The 17,415-nt window shown below is 36.0% G+C and overlaps 1 non-coding gene across 1 annotated transcript; it reads left to right on the top strand.

The window, feature by feature from the left end:
- The first annotated feature begins 16,303 nt into the window (after positions 1–16,303).
- LOC141710140 (small nucleolar RNA R71) lies at positions 16,304–16,410 on the top strand. The gene has a single exon (XR_012570675.1). It is a non-coding gene; the product is annotated as a small nucleolar RNA R71 (small nucleolar RNA).
- The last annotated feature ends 1,005 nt before the right edge of the window (positions 16,411–17,415 follow it).

The raw sequence follows: 17,415 nt of genomic DNA, 5'->3' as shown, positions 1-17,415 counted from the left end.
TCAGAGGAGTTTGCAGAACTAGGCATAATTGTTTTGCCTTTAGAAGAATCCTTAGCAATAGGTGTCTTTTCCTGATGAGATCCTGAAACATAAACAAGATAACACCTAAATCTTTCTTTTCTTTTAAAGTGAACTCATCACTTCTCACACAATATATTACTTTGAGAGTAATATTTTTCTCACAGAAGAAAGTTTATAAGTAAAGAAACACTTATAAAATTCTTTTATCAAAGTTACCTCTCCTTTTTCCAGTAGCGGAGACTGCCACTCAAAAATTTATTTTTCTCTCATAATATTTTAACACAGTCTCACAGAAAAGCACAGTCACACATTTGTCAAAGAAATAAGAGATGACTGAGAGGAAGTGATGATAGTAGAGGTGAGTCCTCAAGTGGAAGTGATGATAGTGGAGGAACAAATAACACATTAGGATGCTTTAGTAAACTAGTCAGCAACAAGGGATCATCATTAGTAGTTGTTGTAGTGGAAAGATGAACAACATCAGGATTTGATGTAGCATCAGGATTTGACTTGTCAGGAGAATGAGATAGGCCAGCATCAGTACTTTGAACTGATTGTTCTTGTGGGGCCTGAGAAATATGAGCTGCTTCAGTAAGTGTTGGTGAAGGTTCTTGTGTACTCTCCTAAAAAATGGAATCATTGATAACTACATCCACCTTTGACAATTCATCCTGATGAGCCTTCTTGTCCTTCAGTAGTTGCTCAGAATCAGCAAGAAGATCACTTTAAGCAAAATCAACAATGATTTGTGCAACCTCTTGGTCTGCATCTTCCTTTTGAGAAGATGGTTCTTGTGTGACTGGATGTGTCTCAGTTGCTAAATCCCTTTGAGACTTAGGTTCTTGTGGACTGACATCCATAGCAGAGGACTGAGCCTTATTCTTCTTTCTGATGTACCCAAATACTTCTCCACCTTATCTTTTCAAGCTGTTCTTTTCAGCTGTCTTGGGCACGTCAGTTTCTTTGAGCACTGGAATCTTTTTTAGCAGAGCACTAGCATCAGTAGTTGGCTCCTTGGTACCAGTAAGGTCAATAGAGTCATCAGGATTTTCAACTGTTGATTTCTTAATCTTTAACCTAGACCCAATGGGCATATGATCATCATAATTAGAATCTTCATGCATGATCAGACTTCTCTTCCTGACTGGAAAATATCATTCTTTCTTCTCACTCTCACTCTCACTCAGTAAGACATGTAGAGATTTCGGTTCAAATTTAACAGATTTCTTAACTAGCCTTTTCTTTATTAGAACTGATGCCTTTTGGGAGACACCAGAGGTGGCTAATTTAGGGGTTGGATGAGAGTGCTGTTTAGGAGAAAAAGTGCTTGGGTTAGAAAGAAGATGGGTATTGTCTTGTCCCACAGCATCAGGGAGTGTTATAGAGGTGCCAGCATCAGGATTTGCAGGCACTTGTGTAGGAATAGGTCTATTTCTCAACAGAATTTGCCTGACCTCCCTAGGCAGGAAAGGAGGTCCTGAAAAATCATTCTTTTCATCCCTTTTAATGTGATCAGTGATAGCTTTTTCAGAGATTTGAAACACATGGAGGAATTCATCATTATCAAATTTAGCATTAGGGCATAGAAAATTGAAAATAAATTGAAGAAATCTAGTATACCCTATAACTCCTGATGTATCTGCTATTCTAGCAATTATAAATTGAAGTATAGTATTGCCATAGTCAAAATTACCAGAGTAAATGAGAGAGTACCCAATTTTCAGAGAAGTAGATGGAAGAGCATCAAAATTTGTTGTTTTATTCAAGAAACACCTGTTGATGCAGTCAAAGAAGAAAATCTATTCTCTCTTCAATTTTGTCCTTGTCAGTTTGCCAATGGTTGTGATTTCACCTTTATAGCTCAGGGTCCTTAGCATATCAAACAAGCTGCTCGGTTGCATATTTATCAGGAGCACCATCACAAGCAGGCAATCTCAAGGCTTGAATCAAGACATCAGCATCAACCTCATACATGTGTCCCTTATATTCAAAAGAGAAAACAGTGTTTGTTTCATTAACCAAAGCTGTATTCCATACCTGCATTACAGCCCTGTATGACACCTTGGTAGGATTTGTAAGAGCATACCCAATTGAACATTGGAGTAAGAAATCTTGAATATCATGAAAAGATTTTGGAAACTGCTGATGTGTAAGCAGAGCAAAATAATTATTGGTGCAAAAGGTGTTTCCATGAATGATAGTAGTTTGGTTGAAGAATGGTGAAACTTCAGAAGATGACATGATGTATGTAGGAGTTGAGTAAGGATATGGGTGAGATGTGGATAGTGAGGTTGTGTGTATGATGATTTATGTCACCGAAGTTCTTGTGGGTATATAGGTTTGCAAAGCTGAATTGTGTATAACACACACACATGAAGAAAGAAGCTTAATGAATTAGACTTCTGATAGATGGCAATTACTGAGTAATAGGATTTAAAAGTGGAGTAAAGTGCGAAATTAGCAACAAAATACGTACAACTTTTTCAAGAAATTACTGTGTGAATTTGTTCAACTAGATAATCCACTATTAATCAATAATTAAGTAAGATATTCAATTGCAGCACTAAATAACTCAGAAATTATATAACAATAATATTCTAAATTAGAATATACTGACCTGTCGTCAGTATTTGGAACCGCTTATCTGTCAGGATTTGACAACCTCGGGATTTGTCGATTCAAATTCATCAGTATTTGTCAAAAATGCAAACTCATTAGAATACCACAATTTAATCTCAATAGCCATTAAAATATACATGATAAGTGTATGATTTAGAGATTAACGGGCTACAAACAAGAACGATCACATGCACACACAACTAAATAACGGAGATTAAATCTTGCAAACATAAATTTCATTAATGGATCAAAAGATTACATTTCATGAAATTTTGATTACATGCATGAGAGATTACAAATCCTAGTCTAGTAGATAATAACTTCAACAACCTTGGTCTAAGAAGCCTGACAAAGCTGATGGATGGTGAAGAGAAACAGGTAGAGAATGTTTGTCCTTCTTCTTGCTTTCAATAAAAAAAATTGCAAGATGAATGATCCTCACTTGCTGATGAAGGATACGGAGATGAAGCTCTCTTTGAAAACCCAGGAAGTCAGTTTTGGTTACTTTTGGGAGTTGAATCCAAATATCATTTGGAATGGCGGTGATATGCCAGGAACTTTGCACTCCAGCATGAAAGAGTGTCACATTATTTGTGTCATAGCTGTAAAACCAACCGAAGTTCGCCATTGTATGAGCGTGATGGAGATGAAAAATGAAAGTTATGAGAGAGTTTTGTGTTTGAGAAGATATGTTTAGACCGGATGATGAATGGTGGTTTAAATAACCAAGAGAGAGAGAATATGAAACGACTAGGGGTTTGGTTAATAATTAACTGGGGAGTTAACTGAATGATTTAACCCAAAAAAATGATACACGTCTCCCTAGACTGATTTGTAATGATGACAAAGATATATGTATACATGCACACTTAGAAAATAAATTACTTAATTGAACATGCATATAGAGAAATACATCATTAACTTCCAAAAAGTATCTTTAAAAACATTCAGGACATCATCAGGATTTGATCAATTTATATCAGGATTTGATCAAATAAGATAAAAGGAAATTAGTTGTTCCAACTAACCATACCAAGTTCATTGACAAGCTTTGTAAACGTTGCTTCAGGTAATGGATTTGTGAAGATATCAGCCAGCTGCTGATCAGTAGGAACAAAATGAAGCTCAATTATCCCTTCCATGACATGCTCTCTTATAAAGTGATATCCGATATTGATATGTTTAGTAAGAGAGTGTTGCACTGGGTTTCCTGTCATGGCAATAGCACTTTGATTATCACAATAAATAGGAATTTTAGAAAATGATAATCCATAGTCCATAAGTTGGTTCCTCATCCATAGTAGTTGAGCACACCAGCTTCCAGTTGTAATATATTCAGCTTCAGCAGTTGAAGTAGAAATAGATTTCTACTTCTTAATGAACCATGAAACTATTCTTCCTCCCAAAAAACTGACAACTTTCAGATGTACTCTTCATTTCTATCTTGCATCCAGCAAAGTCAGCATCCGAATATCCATAAAATCCAAAATTAGCTTCCCTTGCATACCATAGACCAAGTGATGCAGTACCCTTGAGGTATCTAAAGATTCTCTTAACTGCAATAAGGTATGGCTCCCTAGGATTTTCCTAAAATCTTGCACACAAACAGGTGGCAAACATAATGTCTGGCCTACTAGCCGTTAGGTACAAGAGAGAACCAATCATACCTCTGTAGTTTGTGACATCAACTGATATGCCTTCATGAGGATCAAGCTTTGTAGCAGTTGTCATATGAGTAGTTGCAGTTGCACTTTCTTGCATATTAAACCTTTTCAATAGATTCTTTGTGTACTTGGACTGATTAATGTAGATGCCATTATCAGTCTGTTTAATTTACAATCCCAAGAAATAGCTCATCTCTCCCATCATACTCATTTGATATCTTGATTGCATCAACTTTGAGAACTTATAACACAGTTTTTGATTAGTTGATCCCAAAATGATATCATCCACATAAATTTGAACTAAAAGCAGATCTTTACCTTTATTCAGATAAAATAAAATTTTATCTATTGTACCTCTTTTGAATCCATTTTCAAGTAGAAACTGAGCAAGAGTCTCATACCATGCTCTAAGTTCTTGCTTTAGCCCATAGAGTGCTTTGTCAAGCCTATAAATATAGTCAGGATGTTTAGGATCCACAAAAGATGGTGGTTGTTCAACATAGACTTCTTCTTCAAGTTCTCCATTGAGAAATGCACTTTTGACATCCATCTGAAAAACTGTGAACTTCTAGTGTGCAGCATATGCCAAGAAAATTCTGATTGCTTCCAGCCTAGCAACGGGAGAAAATGTTTCATCATAGTCAATGCCTTCATGTTGGGAATATCCTTTAGCCACTAACCTTGCCTTGTTTCTGACAATGGTTCCATTAGAATCAGTTTTATTTCTAAAGACCCACTTTGTACCTAGAATTGACCTGTTCTTAGGTCTAGGCACCAGCTTCCGTACTTCATTCCTTTCAAACTCATTTAACTCTTCTTGCATAGCTATTATCCAATCTGCATCCTTAAATGTATCTTCTATTTTCTTTGGCTCTTCCTTTGAAAGTAGATTGTAATACACACATTCATTTTAAGTTGCACTTCTTGTCTTTACACCTTCATCAGGATTTCCAATGATCAGATCAGGAGTATGATCTTTGGTCAATTTTCTGGCATTAGGAAATGTCCTTCTTGAGCTAGATGCTCCCCCTGAATCATGTGCCTCATCAAATGCATTTGAGGCTCCCCCTGAATCAGTGTTGTTAACTCCTGATGAAGAATTAGGACTTGTCTCATGTTCTCCTGATGTTGAATCAGCATTAGATTCTGAGTGATCAGATTGAGAAGAATATTGAGTTGACTCTTCAGTGTTAGTACTATCATTAGAACCTTGCTGTTGTTCCCCCTCAACATGTGCAATTTTATTAGTACAATGATAATCTTCAGGATCTGAAGAAGTATCAGGATTTGGATCATCAGTAATTGATAATCCATTAGAGTTTGAGGCAGATTCTAATAGTGCATTTTCATTTGCAAAGATCAGACTTTCATGAGAGTCTTGCTCATAACCAGGAATTTTCTTATCATCAAAAGATACATTGATAGAGATGACTATAGTATTTGTTCTCAGATTGAAAACCTTGTAAGCTCTTGATGGTGAGTAACCAACAAAGATTCCTTCATCAGCTTTTGATTCAAATTTTCCTAGTTGCTCAGTATGAGTTCTCAGAACAAAGCACTTGCATCCAAATACATGGAGATGTTTAAGACTGGGCTTCTTTTCTTTCAGCATCTGATAAGGAGTAACACCATATTGTTTATCAGTGTGATATTCTGAGTATAACAGGCTGTGTTTACTGCTTCAGCCCAGAAGTAAGTGGGTAGTTTGGCTTCTTCTAGCAAAGTCCTTCCAGCTTCAATCAAGGTTATGTTCTTCCTCTCAACAACACCATTTTGTTAAGGTGTACCAAGAGCTGAGAATTATTGTTGTATACCTTTGTACTTATAGACTTCCTTCATTTTTGAGTTCTTGAACTCAGTGACATTATCACTTCTCAGTATTTTCACTTTGAAGTTGGTTCTATTTTCAATTTTCCGTACATGATCCCGAAGAATTTCTGGAGTTTCATCCTTCATGTGTAGAAAATAAACCCAAGTGTATCTAGTGAAATCATCAACATTACAAGTGTGTACCTTTTCTTGTTGATAGATCACTGGTCCAAAGAGATCCAAATGTAACATATGATATGGTTCAGTGATAGAGAATTCTGTTTTACTTTTGAAGGATACTCTTCTTTGTTTGGACTTTTGGCAAGCATCACAAAGACCATCAGATGAGTATAGCATATTTGGTAATCCTCTTACTAGCTCCTTCTTGGAAAGTTCATTGATTGAATTGAAATATGAGAGCTTCTTATGCCAATTCCAGCTCTCATCTGATGATGCCTTAAAGATAAGGCAAGTAGCTTCTTGCTTAAGACTTTCATGTAGCCTTGCTTCATACATGTTACCATGTAGGTATCCTATCAAGACAACTTTCTTTGTCTTATTATGAACAACTTCACAATAAGAGTTATAGAACACCACATGATAACCTCTGTTAGTGATTTGACTAATGTTTAGTAGATTGTGCTTCAGTCCTTCCACCAGAGCTACATCCTCTATTACTACCTTTCCAATTACAAAGTTGCCATATCCCAGAGTGTGTCCTATATTTCCATCCCCATAAGATACATTTGGGCCAGCCTTCCTCTCAAATTCTGACAGCATGGATTTATTTCCAGTCATGTGTCCTGAACATCCACTATCTAAGACAAAAGTATTTTTCTTATTACCCTGCAATCAGAGGGGTGATTAATTAGATGAATTTTTAAGGACCCACACTTGTTGGGTCCTCATTTTGAACAACTTAAGTTTATGTGATTCGGAGTTATTTCTGACAGTTTTTTCTTAATCTGAATTTGTCTTATCAGAAGTAGACTTAATAGAAATGGCAGTATTAATCACATTAGCAGTTTTATTGAATTTTGGCAAAGGTTCATAAAAATTATGATACAGCTTATGATAAGAACTACAAGTGTAAATTGAATGCCAACTACTACCACAATGAAAACAAGGATTTTGTGGTTTGTAAAATACTGATCTACCCCTAACATCAAACTCGGGAATAACAGTTTTCTTTTTCTTACTCCTCTTGCAATCAATAGCAAGGTGATTAGTATTACCACAGTTAAAACAAGTTTTTCTAGGAGCATTGGGAACAAACTTAAAGTTAGATTCCTTAGAAATACCTTGCTTACCCATCCTATTTCTTTTTGGACTTTTTACTTAAGGTTTATCAGTAACCTCAGATAATTTCTTTTTCAATTGTCTTTTAGACAAAAGTCATATGTTCTTTTCTTTCTTAACAGTCTTAATGGTCTCCTTGTTTTCCTCTCTTTGAGTTTTATCATTTACTACCGTTTCTTGGGATGCTAAGGTTGAACCCTTCTCAAAAGTAGATTTGGGTTCATCAGCTTCTGAAGAGATAAACTTAACAGGAATCTTAAGGGAGATTTTATTTTCAGTGTCAACATCCTTAATTCCATCTACATAGTCAAGACATTCTCTCCAGTTTTTCTTAGAAATCATCTCATGAACCTTTTTGCCTGAATCAGTCCAGGCTTTAAGGGTTTTCCTATTATTTTCTAATTTATTTTCTAACATATTATACTTAGCTTCTAGTATCTTTGCTGTATGTTTAGCTTTCTCACATTCTTTTTGAATTTCAATCTGATTTACGAAGTCAGACTCTAACTGATCATTCCTAGATTATAAGACTTCATTTTCAGTTAACAGTCTATTGTTCTCTAGAATCTTATTCTTAAAATTTCCAAGGAGAGATTTAAGAATAGATTTCAATTCAGATATATCTTCAGTATCAAGAGAGAAGAAAAAAGTTAATACCTTAGAATCAGAGGAAGGAGAAGTATCAAAACTAGCCATCAGTGCATAGCATGTTTCTTCATTTTCAGAATCAGTGGAATCTATCCAATCCTTGCTTGATGTAATCAAGCTTTGTTCTTCCCTTTGTCATTCTTTGTCTTTTTGCATTCTGTAGTAAAGGGACCGGGTTCATCACAGTTGTAGCACCTGATCTTTGATCTATAGACTTTCCCAGCTTTAAAATCCTTTCCTTCTCTTCTTCCAGACGACTTCCTTTCTCCTCCAGTAAACTTATTCCCGAAGCTTCTTTTCTTCTGAGACTTCCTGAACTGCATCCTTTTGAAGCCCTTAACCAACAATGTAGCCATTTGCACGATATTAGAATCTGTCACGTTCTCATCAGTTTCAGAATCAGTATCATCATCAGGAATTGATGATGAATCATCAGTATCTGATTCTGATAGATAGTTTATTTTCCTTGCAGCTTTAACTGACCTGTCTTTTGAAGCTTTAGCATTCACTTTTAAAGCAACTGATTTTCCCTTGTTACTTTTCCTCTATTTCCTTTGTTGAACTTCCAAATCATGAGTTCTCAGCATGCCATAAACTTCATCCAGATTGACTATTTCCAAATCATATTGATGTCGTATGATTGAAGTCTGAGTCTCCCATTCCTCATTCAAAGATCTCAGAAATTGGTGTTTGAATCTTCCAGATCGTACACCTTTCCCACCAAAGATAGGTTGTTAAGCAGAGTGAGAAACCTATCATAGATGTCGGTGAGACTTTTATCAGACTTGGCCTCAAAATGTTCATATTATTAAATTAAAACAGATCTTATGTTCTTCTTGATGGCCATGGTTCCTTGACATTGAGTCTCAAGGGTATCTCAGATCTCTTTGGTAGTCTTATAAGCTATAACCATGTTTGACATCATAGAGTCAAGACTGTTATGCAAAATGTTTCTTACCTTTGCATCCTTCAGCACAACGGCTTTCTCTTCTGGTGTCCACTCACTCTTCTCCTTCAACTGAAGGTGTTCAACAACAGTAGGAGTTGCAGGTACCAATTTTGTTGGCTTGTAAGGTCCATCATTGATTACGTCGAGGTAGTCTGGATCTGTAGCTTCCAAGTATATTAGCATCTTCACCTTCCATGTAAGATATTCAGTCTTTTTCAGATTGGGAATTTTGATATTTTTATACTTGTTCAGAGACATGTTTAGATCGCTTCTGATAGTAAATTATCAGTTCGCTCTGATACCAGTTGTTGCCCAATAATAATACAATTATTTAAGGGGGTTGGATACAATTGTCTAGATGTTTCGAACAAGTATAAAAATATAACAGTTCTTTATATTTCTGATAAAAACTGTTACAAACTATCTCAAGAAATACTGATGTTCTTGAGAGCTGCTAGGTCGTACAATACTCGAGATTCTCACTATGTGATGACTAAACTGTGTTTATATATACATAGCTGCTACAAATCAATCTAAGATATGCATTATCAATTACTAACATAAAATGATACATATATTTAACTGAATACATAAAGTCATATCACTCAGAACGTAATAAATATCCATCCCTCAAATTAAGGAACAGAATCAATCTTCACAGCTGACCGCCTTCAAATGCTGATGACATGCAAATACAGATGATGCATCAAATCCTGACGACACATCAAATACTGATGACATCTAAAATGTAGTCAGATCCTGAGCTTCTTCTGATCATTGAGAATCAGCACGTAACAACTGGCAAAAGAGAAAATGGGCCAGAAATTGCATCAAAGCGTGCGGATCAAAGCATTTAGTAGTCTGATTATGTACTCTACTTTGCTTTTCTTACTTGTACTATTGCCATATAATAGTTTACTCTAACATTCCTATTATTTTTACTTATATATAGAGTATAAAGAAGTGTGACAAAAATAAGATTATAGATATTTTATTTACCAAAATACAAATATTCATGCAACCAAAAAGTATCACATTTTCTCTTTTTGCAAGTATTTCATCAGCTCTACATTGCCATCTCATTTTCATTAAAAAAAAGTGTGACCGATACATCCTCTTCTTCTCCTTTTTTAGTAACAAATGACTACAATATATATATATACATATATTATCACGGCGCTTAAAAAACCAAAATCTTTTACTTCTTATGTGTAAACATCCATTAGACCAAATTAACTAAAAAAACAAATCAAGTCAAATAAATTAACTCAAACATAGATACGACTTCACACAAATACAATTTAATAACAAGATGGAAAAGGAATTTATACTTGAAAATCGAACCTAATATAGCTTGAAAGACAAATTCAACCCAAATTTTTTTTGAACCCAAATGCAGTGCTCCAACCCAAATCGAACCCAAGTGATATGCTCCAACCATAATCGGACCTGAATGTTATGCTCTAAACCTTAATTGAAGCATAATCAAACTCGTCGCTTTGAACCCTAGTTTTCCCCCTTTCGCTGTCACAGAGAGAGTAGGGAATGGAGGAGAGAGTGTTTCCTTATAATTTCCCCCTTTGATTTTTGTCTAAAATTTTATTTGCCCGCTTTGTTAAAATATTGGCCTCCAAATTAAATTTTTAGTCGCCCAAACCCAAGCAAAATTGCACGGCCCATTAAATTTCCACCATATACTTGTTTTTTAAATAATCCAATTAATTTATTTTTTAATTTCTATATATTTGATTATAATTAATATAAAAGGACTACTAATTTAACTATTTTGTAAATATAAAGTTATTACTAGCATTAATATATTTTCTATAAAAAAATGTTTTATTCATTTCAATCAAAGTTTATTAAATTATTAAACTAAATATTAAAAATTACTTCTTTTAATTTTAAATTTAAATGAACTATTTTAATGGTTATAAAATGTAAATAAATAAATTACCCGATATAGTTTTACTTTCTAAGACTAATAAATGAATATTTTATTCAAATATGTTATTTTAAGATGAATTAATTTTTGGTAAAAATTTAAATTTCTTTATTCAGGGTCTATGGCAACATAGTCTCTTGTGTTGCTCTGCCCAAACACCTTAGTGAGCTATAGCAACATAGTTTTATAGATCTGGTAACCCCCTAATGTGAGTGTTGTGATGGGGTGAATATTTCATACCTATAGTAACATATTCTAAGGTAACATCCATGCGGAAATGTAACGATACACCATCTATGGCGTAGTGAAAGGACTTAAAAATGATGTGACTATTTATATGAGAAAGTGCCTCACGTTCCAGAATTACAAGTATGATCACATGGCTTACCCAGGGTTACTCTAACCTCTTCATGTCCTGTTTGGTCGAAAACCCGTAATAAAATTACACGCAAGTATACGAGTCCGCAAGTAACATAAGATATAAATCAGATTCGTACCCACAGAGACTCTTTTTAGTTAACTTAAGATTATACACCTATGCAACAATGGTATGGCTATCGCTCAATGCTAAGACAAGTAACAATTTGAGATGTTTAAAACTAAGATTAAACTAACATGCAATAAAATAAGAATAAAGTGATTTAATTAACTATATGAGACAAACATGGGATTCTAACTTCATTACTACTTCATTCAAAGTCATTGTTCTTAACTTTAGGATGCAATGGTGATGACAACTAATCAGATAACACGGAATTAGTAAACGCCAACTTTCGTTGTACGAATACTCTACTACCAGACATCCACAAAAGAGATAGAAGCTGAATAGACACGAATTATGTTGACACCCTATATGTCTATAGAATTTGACAATATAAAGGTTTAATGCGTAAGTTATCTATCGTGATTACATAGGGCAAGTAAGATGGTTAAAATTACCTACGAATCATGCATAACAATTATACATGAACCTATGCTAGCATGGCAAGTTCTAAACCTCTATATTCACTGTCGCTTCAATAAAGATTAACACGCTATCTTATATGTTAGCTACGCACATAAGATGAATAAGCACAACCAATACTAGGATATCAATCAATCACCACACACCAAGATATTGGAATAAATTAACTATAGAATTTCATAAGTAAATCCGTTGAAACCCCCGTGACAATGATTAGTTCATAACCGAACTCATCGTCACCATGGGTTCCAATGAAAACATGATAATAAATAATATAAGAGCATTATGGTTTAAAGATAAATCGAAAACAAGCATCCAAGTATCAACTATACTAAAGAAAACAAAAGTCTTCTTCTCCGTAGCCGTCTTGTGCTCTTCTAGGTCTTCGTATGGCTCTCCTTGGTCTCCTTGTCATTAAAAACGTCTTTTTATTAGTTTATATAAGCTCCTAGTGGACCTGGACCCTCAAAATCATCAAATTCTACTAAAATCAGGATTCTGGGGCAAAAAGGGCGGGGCGGCCGCGCTCAAATCAGCGTCGGCGCGCTGGTTTTTTGGTAGAAAGGCGGGGCGGCCGCGCCTGACTTCTGGACTTTTCTGCAGTTTCTTCTTTTGGCCATATCTTGAGTTCTGCTTGTCAGAATTAGGTGATTCAACTGCCCACGTGAAGCTAACAAGATTTTCTTGAACTTGAGAAGGCCTAGGCTTCCAATTCTTAGCTCTTTTCAGCATATTTCTTTGAAAAACTCATTTCTTCATTTAACTGATGCCTGAAATGAAATAACACAAAAAATATATCAAAAATACCAACAACTTGAGTCCAAAACACCAACTTAAGCTTGTAATGAAGCGTTCCAAGTAGATATAAAATCCACTTATCACAGCCCCAAACTTGAATCGATATTTTTCCTCAACCATAAACAGACTCAAATCTATAAAACAAACCTAATTCATGAATGCAACTACGTGAATGCAACTAAATGATAATGCAATCGATCCCCTCAGAATAACCATAACCAACCAATAAGAAAATGCCTCTAAGAATGAAATGACTTAAAACAGAGTTCGAATAATCCCCACAAACCAACTCACAAACCAGAAATGTGTGTGTGTGGATGCTTAACAGATAAACTCTCCAAACTAGATCAATAACCATAACTTATCTATCATCAAAACAATCACAAGTGTATAAAGAAAATAGATGTTAAACGCATCATGACTCTCAACACCTCCTTCCTACTAGAGTTATACAAGGATTTACGCTATAATTGAACACATAACAAAGATGATTATTTGACCGTGCAATGAATGAGGTCCCAAAAGACTTATGGAATAAAACCCATGTAGCGAGCGTTAGGTTAGCGGATCCCAGACTATAAAAGCATTAGGTCACTAGGCACAAAGTCCCCTAGAACTTAATTGCTCGAGTATTAAAAAGCTCACTCTTGATCAATAATGCATAAACACATACTTTTTTTCTTTTCTTTTTTTCTTTTTTTTACTCGTTTTTTCAATAATTTCTGAATGAGTGCGCTTCGCTCCATCTCATTCAACCCTAGACTACTTATACAAATATGAGCCGGCTACTAGCCATTTGACTCCTAGCCTTATTCACAACTAGCAATGAACTCCTGCTTTTCTCCAGTTTTAAAAATTCAGTGTTCTTTTATCATTAAGATAATACCAAAAATTTTAAATATAAATAAGTGATTAAATCTCAACAAATAAACAAGTATGATCATGGTCTAGATCAAAAGCAACCTATAAGACTTGTTAATTTTTTTTCTGGCATGTAAATCAATTTATTAAGACTTAAACAACCCTCTATTCGACATCACTATACTCAAATCAACATCAACCAATCAATCAGAAATAACTCAACCTAAGGGATCATGTTATAAGCATGCACATGCAACCAAATGAACTTACATAATAACGCAAACAAATATGTCCTATAGGAACAATCATGCAAAAATATGAATGAAATATAACTAAACATGCAACATGAATCTATATGAATCTATATGGACATACACAAACTAATCCTTACATTATCACCCCCAAACTTAAAATTTTTAATGTCCTCATTGAAGGTAATAATAAGGATTCAAGGCATACCTAGTTAGCGGGAGGATCACCCTCTTCAGGTGGAGGATCAGGTGGCCAATCAATCTCGACACTAGTGTCTCGAAAAACAGTACCGAGAGCGCGTGTCAAATCTTCAGCAAAACATCTGTGGAAGTCATGCATGGCCTCAATACTCCGAATCAACCTTCTATACTCCGCATCACCAAGACCAAACATATCAACTATCTATGGTGCAAGAGAAGGACCATCTGTAAGCACGGGAAGAACCGGACGGTCACCCTTCAGATTATCATAGATATATTCTAATCCCTTCCAGGGGGTGTACCTAAAGATACATAACTCAAATGATATAGCAGCGGTTTGAGCCCAAGTGTGGGAGCTTCTTCAATAGACGGCTCGAGACGCTCCTGAGAAATTTTCAACTCTGCTAACCCAAGAGAATCGAATGGCATATCCAACTTCCTCTTCCACGGAATTACATTCAAAACATACAATTGCTCTGCTCCTTCTTCATCTTCAATAACTGATTCCCCTATGAAGGATCTCTCTAAAGTATCTGACTTTGGCAATTGCTCAAGCTCCGAATTCACGACAGAGTCGACCCGCTCTACTTTTAAGCACTGCTCTTTATCTGTGGGTAACTTTATTGCCTTGAACACATTAAAAGTGACCTTCTGATCTTGAACCTTCATCGCAAGCTCTCCTTTTTGCACATCGATCATAGTTTGGCCCGTAGCCAAGAATGGTATTCCCAAGATAATGAGAATCTTCTTATCCTCCTCAAAGTCTAGAATGACAAAATCAGCAGGGAAAATGAGCTTATCCACCTTAACCAAGATATCCTCCACTACTCATCTCGGATAAGTGATGGAAAGATCAGCCAACTGCAAAGACATGTTCACAGGTTTTGGATCAGGTAGTCCAAGTTTCTTGAAAACTGACAAGGGCATCAGATTGATGCTAGCTCCCAAGTCACAGAAATACTTGTCGAACGACCGATTGCCAATGGTGCAAGGTACCGTGAAGCTTCCTGGATCTTTAAGCTTAGGAGGTAGTTTCTGTTACATCACAGCACTACACTCTGCTGTTAGAGCAACGATTTCCAACTCCTCAAGTTTTAACTTCCGAGATAGAATACCCTTCATGAACTTAGCATAGCTCGGCATCTGTTCTAGAGCTTCAACAAAAGATATGTTGATATGCAGCTTCTTGAAAACTTCCAAAAACTTGGCAAATTGCTTGTCGAACTTATGCTTTTGAAGCCTTTTAGGATATAGCAGAGGTGGGTAGACCTGTTTATCCCCTATGTTACCCTCAGGAGGATTACTTTCAATAGCTTTCTTCTTCGGTTCCACCTCGGCATCCTTCTGCACCACTTTTTCAGCTATAATCTGATTTTCTAGATTTGGCAAAGGTGCAGATGCACCTGCATTCTGGACATAATTTTCAGACTCTTCGTCTTACTGAAATTGGGGCTTGCGATCTTTTCCGACCACAAGGTGATGGCGTTCACCTGTTCGTTAACTTCCCTCTTTCCTGGAATGGCTTCTATATCACTAGGAAGCGTTCCTTATGGTCGATTCAATAAGGCGTTAGCAATTTACCCTATTTGGTTCTCCAGAGTCTTGATAGAAATGGCCTGGCTTTGGCATATAAGAGCCTGGTTTTCGCACATAAGCCACAACTCCTCCAATTCAGATTTTTCATTCGAGGATAGACCTGCACCTCCATGAGTTTGTTGTTGAAGTTGGAGTTATTGTCTTTGTGCATATTGCAGTTGTTGAAAACCAGGAGGGTTGAATTGTTTTGCTGCATACTGCTGATAAGGCTGTTGCATCGCACTCTGATTTTTGCTCCAGCTGAAGTTAGGATGATTCCAATTGTCAGGATGATAAGTGGCTGGAACTGCTTGCTGCGATCTATGAAAGTTGCTCACAAACTGAGCTGATTCACTAGATATAGCGCATTGTTCCGTCACATGCGAACCTGCACACATCTCACAAACACTGGTTATCTGATTAACACCATAGTTAGCCAGAGAATCGATCTTCACAGACAACGCCTTTAGTTGAGCAGTGATAGTCGTAGCTGTATCCACTTCCAGAACTCCTGCTACCTTGCCCTTTGGCAATCTCTGGGTTGGATACTGATATTTATTAGCAGCCATCAATTCAATTAGACCATAAGCATCCTCATAGCTCTTTGCCCATAATGTTCCACCTGATATTACATCAAGTATGGATCTAGACTGTGCTCCCAAACCATTGTAAAAATAATTAATAATTATCCAGTTAGGCATCCCATGATGAGGATACTTCCTAAGCATCTCCTTGTAGCGCTCTCAAGCTTCACATAGAGTTTCTCCCGATTGCTGCACAAATTGAGTAAGAGCATTCCTGAGTGCAGCTGTCTTCGCCATATGGAAGAATTTAGTAAGAAAATTTTGAGCAAGATCCTCCCAAGTAGTGATAGAACCAACTGGTAGACAATGTAACCAGCTCTTAGCCTTCTCCCTCAGAGAGAATGGAAACAGTCTCAGTTTCACAGCATCTTCAGAAACATTATTGAACTTGAAGGTGTCACAGATATCGATGAAATCCCTAATGTGCATATTGGGATCTTCCGTTGGAGAACCCCCAAACTGGACTGAATTATATACCATCTGAATTATGCTAGCCTTGATTTCAAAAGTACTAGCCACGAAGGATGGTCTGATAATGCTAGACTGAATGTCATTGATCTTCGATTGAGAATAATCCATCAAAGTTTTCGGATTTGCTACTGGTTCTCCCATTGAAATGATAGCTAGAGTACCCGAAACACACGACTAAAGTAAATCTTGTAAGTAAGAGAGTCGGAGTCAGTGAACTTTAACGACCACTGATGTCAAGCACATAAACTAAAAATTAACACCGGGTCCCTAGCAACGGTGCCAAAAACTTGTTAGGGCGAAAACACACGCTAAAATTACACGCAAGTATACGCGTTCACAAGTAGTATAAGATATAAATCAGATTCGTACCCACAGAGACTCTTTTTAGTTAACTTAAGATTATGCACCTATACAACAATGGTATGGCTATCGCTCAATGCTAAGACAGGTAACAATTTGAGATGTTTATAACTAAGATTAAACTAACATGTAATTAACTAAGAATAAAAGTGATTGAATTAACTATATGAGACAAACTTGAGATTTTAACTTCATTACTACTTCATTCAAAGTCATTGTTCTTAACCTTAGCATGCAATGGTGATGACAACTAATCAGATAACATGAAACTTGTAAACGCCAACTTTCATTGTACGAATACCATACTACCAGACATCCACAAAAGAGATAGAAGCTGAATAGACACCAAATATGTTGAGACCCTATATGTCTATAGAATTTGACAACATAAAGGTT

This window comes from Apium graveolens, chromosome 2, assembly GCF_009905375.1.
Source record: "Apium graveolens cultivar Ventura chromosome 2, ASM990537v1, whole genome shotgun sequence".
Lineage (NCBI taxonomy): Eukaryota > Viridiplantae > Streptophyta > Magnoliopsida > Apiales > Apiaceae > Apium > Apium graveolens.
This window is presented reverse-complemented; position numbering and strand designations above follow the sequence as displayed.